Below are 6,000 nucleotides of genomic sequence, written 5' to 3' on the forward strand. Positions count from 1 at the left end.
TAAAATAAACTTAAAATATTTTTAATTAATAATAAAATATTTTAAATTTCTTTTAATTTTAAAATAGTTTTTAATTAAAAAGGATTTAAAAACTTTATAAATAAATATTAAAATATAATTAATCCCTTTAATAAATATTAAAGATTTTAATTTTTTAAATTAAATTTTTATAAAAAATACTAATTAGATTTATTTAAACTTAAATATTAAGATTAATTTTAATATACTTTTAACTCTATATTATAATTACTTTTTTAAAATTATAAAATATTATAAATTTTATTATTTTTTTCTTTTAATTTTAATTATTAGTTTAACTTTTACTTTAAATACTATTTTAATAGATAGCTAAGATAATCCTTAACTTCCTTTATTTTAATTCTACCTTTAATAGCTCTTTAATTAATAGTTATTATAACTTTAAACTTAATTTATAAATATTATAATTTTTATTAATATTAAATAGTTTAAAATATAATAATAAATATTATTATAATAATAATAAATAGTTAACTTTTTTATTATTAAAAAATAAGTTTTAAAATAATTTTAAAGTTACTTTTTAAATATTTTAATTAAATTAGGTATATAAACCCCTACTTTAAAATTTTTAACCCTAACCTTTTATATATAATAAACTTTAAATTCTCTTAAAAACTATAATATTACCTTAAAAAACCCCCCTTTATTCTCTTTTATTAAGGGTTTTATTACCTCTTTTATACTTTATTTTTAATTCCTTATACTTTTTTAATTTATTTAAATATATTAACTTAAATTACTTAAATAACTTTAACTATTTTATTTCTAATATTTAATAAATTTAAAATATATTTAATTTAAATCTTTAAAAATTTAACTTTATAATTTTAAAAAAACTTAACTTTAAAATTATTACTTTTAACCTTTTATTCTAACTTTAAAGTTTTAAAGTATTAATAAAAGAATTAAAGGTTTTAGTTTTTATTAATAAATAAAATTAATTAAATTTTAAATAACTTTAAAAATATTTTAAAGATCTTTTTAAAGTTATTATTAAAGGTTTTAAACTTATTCTACTTATAATAATTAAATATAGACTTATTTTTTTAAATTTTATATAAATATTTTAATAGTTTTAATACTTTTTATAATAAAATTAAATATATAAATTATTTTTATTTTATTATTATAAAGAGATTATAATTAAAAGATATAAACTTTTTAAGATTTATTATTTAATTATTATATTATTATAAAGTATAAATTATAAATAATAAAGTAATATTAGTTAATTTTAAATCTTTTAGTTTAATTTTTAAGGTAATTTTAACTATTTTAAGGGTATTTATCCTTTATTAAAGGATTTAATTTTACTTTTATTTTTAAGTAAGGGTATTCCTTATTAAAAAAATATTTAAACTCCTTTTATTATTATTTAAACTTACTTAAAACCTTTTTTTTTAATTATTTATTTTTAGTAATATTATAAATAGTATAAGGGAAAGAATTAGAATTATAATAAACTATAATATTAAGTATAATAATATAAATAAAAAAAGGTTTAAAAGTTTATTAAGTTTAAATTTAATATAAGATTAATTTTTATTTCTTTTAAAGAAAAGGTAAGTAAGTATTACCTATCTTTTAAAGGGCTTAAGGAAGGGGTATAGTTAGGCATTAAGATGCCTTTAAGGCGCTTCCCTATAGCTTTCACCTAACCGTTATATTTTATAAGGCTTATAAATATACTTACTTCTTAGCCGTTTATTAGATAGAGGCTTCTTGCTTTAAGTATTGTAGGGACTACTTAAATTAACTAGGAACTAACTGGAATTTTTAAATATAGAGGCTTAAACTTATACCCTTTTAACTTAAAATTAAGATAGACCTATAAAGTAGTATATTATAAATACCTTAATTAAAAAACTATAATTCTAAGTTACTTTATAACTTAAAATTAATTATTTATTAATTTATATTATTATATTAATTATAAATTTAAGTAAAACTTTAATTAAAAATAAAAATAAATTAAAATTTAATAAAAGTTTTTTAAAGATTTTATAAATTAATATTAAATTATAATACTTTTAATATTTCTATTAAATTAAAAACTAAAATAAATATTTATAATAAAATAATAAAATATTAAAATAATAGAATAATAGAATAATAAAATAATAGAATAATAAAATAATAGAATAATAGAATAATAGAATAATAGAATAATAGAATAATAGAATAATAGAATAATAGAATAATAGAATAATAGAATAATAGAATAATAGAATAATAGAATAATAGAATAATAGAATAATAGAATAATAGAATAATAGAATAATAGAATAATAGAATAATAGAATAATAGAATAATAGAATAATAGAATAATAGAATAATAGAATAATAGAATAATAGAATAATAGAATAATAGAATAATAGAATAATAGAATAATAGAATAATAGAATAATAGAATAATAGAATAATAGAATAATAGAATAATAGAATAATAGAATAATAGAATAATAGAATAATAGAATAATAGAATAATAGAATAATAGAATAATAGAATAATAGAATAATAGAATAATAGAATAATAGAATAATAGAATAATAGAATAATAAATAGAAAATTTATAATATGTAGAAAGAAAGAAATTTTAAAAAGTAAATACTATTAAAATTAATAAAGAAGTATTATATTAAATATAATAAAGTTTTATATATTAATATTAAACTTTAAATTAACTTAAAGTTAATTTAATTTAATTTTAAAATATATTAATAATAGAATAATAAAGTTTAATTTATTTATATAAAGATTTATTTAAATTATAATTTATAAAACTTTTATTTAATAAAGAAATTTAAATTAAAACATTTAAATTTAATATATATATATATTTAAATTAAAATTTAAATAAAAGTTTAAATAAAAGTTTAAATAAGAATTTAATTAAAATAGATTTATAGAAATTTTATTAACTACTAATATAATAGACCGCTTAGCTAAAAGACTATAATAACTAATTTAATAATTAGCTATTTTAATAGTTTATAAGCTTAGTTTTAAGCGTTAACTTTAGACCGTTATAATCCTCTCTAAGGTTTTATAAAGCACTTAAATAACTTAAAGATAGATTAAGTATCTATAAAAGATCTAAAAATCTTTTAAATAGAATAGGTATCTATAGTATACTTAAGTTACTTTATTAGAGTAAACAACCTATTTTAGCACCGTAACTATAAACTATAAACACTATACCTACTAACTTACTAATACCTTAAATAAGATCTTTTTAAATATAAGGGCTTAAACCTATACTCTTTAAATTAGTTATTAAGATAAATCTATAGAAATTCTATTAACTACTAATACAATAGACCGCTCGGTTAAAAGACTATAATAACTAATTTAATAATTAGCTATTCTAGTAGTTTATAGGCTTAGTTTTAGGCGTTAGCTCTAGACCGTCACATTAACCTAATAGTAGCCGCAAGCCTACCCTCTTAAACTTAGACGAATAGCTCCCAGGGCCCCAGCAGGGGCTCCCCACCTGGTATAGTGGGTGGTGTGGGTGGTCGATTAAAGTTAAATACGGTGCTCTAATTAACTAGCACCCTAGGTATACACTTATATAGGTGTACACCCCAATTTTGCGGGTGCGAATCCTCGATCTCTTAATAAGTGGTTGATTTCAAGTTATGAGGTAACTTGGAATTATGGTCTTTTGGCCGGGGGCATCTGTGGTGTACCATTCTACGGGTCCGTCTCAGTTGCCGTTCACTATACTTAGTATAGTAGTATAACATAGTAGGTATAACTAAGCCTACTATATTATACTAAAGAGCCTATTGTATAAAATCTAGTAGGTTTAGGTGTAAATAGGGGGGACTAGGGGGGTAGGAGGGAGGAGGAGGGAGGGGGAGGGGGAGGTAAGTTACCTACCTAGGTAGGCAGTTACTTAAGTAGGTTACTATGAATACAGCTATTTTAAAGATAGCTTCGACTTCATGGCGTAACCTTTGGCGCTTTATGTGCGGACGCTGCCATAAAATAACTCGAAGGTCTTGCTTTAGTAACAAGAAAGCCACAGTACTAAACCCTAGTGATGTCAGGATTCGTGGTGGTCTACGGAGCCGCTGGAGGTTGGTCTCGAGTAGCGACGTCTGTGCGGCTGCGACTAGGCTGTCCACAATCCAGTTTATCACAAGCGACATAGCCCTACTTAAGATGTATCGGCATCATGTCGTGCCCAATTCATGTCTTCAAATATGCGTTTCTGTACCTTCTCTACTGTACCTAACGCCACAGCAGTGCCTTCCCCCCCTTACCTCCTGGGGGCCTCAAAGTCTTCCCAACTTCCAAGGTTGCTTGCAAAATCAGCAGGGACAGGAACCAAACGACATTCACAGAAATGAGTTATATCTGGGATTTTCCGCCAAATTCGGCCGTGCAGCCGTCCTTTTTCAGCACACTGTCTTCAGGGATGGACCGAGCTTGTGCGATTCTAGGCTCTATCCGAAGACGTCTGCTCGGACACCACCCAAAGCGCAGTTTTCAGACGCAGTCACTGCTTCTCCAACTGCCCATCGAGTTGCTCTTCGAAATCTCGGACTTTCTTCCAAAAGAATCATTAATCGCTTTTTCAATAACTTTTACCTCCTTGTTTGGCGTTCTATTCCCGAAAGGCAAACTACACCGGTGGCAGCTCGACCAGCTTCTTCAGCTTTTAGAGCGAGACCTCAGCAAGCAACTCCCGAGGTCTTCTTCTGTGAAGTATGTCACATACTCCATCACTTCTGTCCGCCGTGCAGACCAGGACAAAGATATCGCTTTGATACTTCCTGTTGGCTGAAGCTTGTGATTGGAGATGGGTACCACCTTGTTTTCAATCATGCTCTCCTCGCTTTTCACAAGCGTATCTTAGGGGATGGACTGGACTTGAGTCTATTGAACTATATCTTACCTAATTCCTTGGGCGGCTGGGAGGTTACTTTCGAAGCAAGAGTCATTCAGAATGAGCTCTATTTTCGCGTGTCCCATACACTCTCCCTCAACGGAACGGGCCCTACAAATCGCCAAAAGCTTGACCGCACGCAGCATGGAATTTGTAACCATGTTACGATACACCAAGCAAGACCACGTTTGAGTATCTCACGCAGGCGAATACCGGGGCTCACTGGCACTTATCCGCAGTGGCTTTTGGAATACGGCCGGAGTTCATGGTTTTACGGTGTGCCGCAACGAAGAAGTGTCCTTGAACTAGTACCTGGGCAATACTTGGAGACTGGGTTTGCCCTCACGGACTGCCGCGAAGCACGAGGATCCTGTTCAGTCTGCTTGACAGACTATGTTATCAAAACAAATAACATGGACTCCAGCTGGCTGACAACAATGTCAGAGCCACGGAAACCCTTGAGAATCGTCATCACTGCGTACCATCAGCTGGCCCCTCGCCGTTCGCATTTCAATTGGAAATGGCTTACGTATGCGACTTCGCTCCAAGATATGGACGTATCACTACTTGGGAAGCGATCCAAGGATGGACTTTATGCGCCAGGGTCTGTACAGAGTCGCTGGGATCGTGGTTGACCCTCCAGGTCTTCTTTTTGGGCCTGTCACATAATTACATTGTTTCCGTATTAATGCCGCGTTGTTCAGAAAGTAAGAAGATATCATAATAGAGCTCTTATAGCTAACTTGTATACCTTTCATGTGTTGACTTCTGGGAAGTGCTCCTTTGCTCCTATAAGAGGTTAGGATGTTGTCTTGTGAGATGTTGTTCTGCGGAGCAAGGGGGGGTAGCCTTGGCAGTTTATCCCACGGGAGGTTGTCCAACAGGAGGTTGTCCCACAGGAGGCTGGAGGATAGAAGCCCCGGACGCGTAGCGGACACCCAAGCAAACCTCACATTGGGAATTCCCCCAACACGCAGCAACTGCCTGCACCCGTGGGGACCATTCCAGGTTAATTGACACCGGGGGGGAGGGTGGGGGCAATGCGGTATGGACAGGAA

This window comes from Diaporthe batatas (assembly GCF_019321695.1).
Source record: "Diaporthe batatas strain CRI 302-4 chromosome Unknown Contig00028, whole genome shotgun sequence".
NCBI classification, from domain to species: Eukaryota; Fungi; Ascomycota; class Sordariomycetes; order Diaporthales; family Diaporthaceae; genus Diaporthe; species Diaporthe batatas.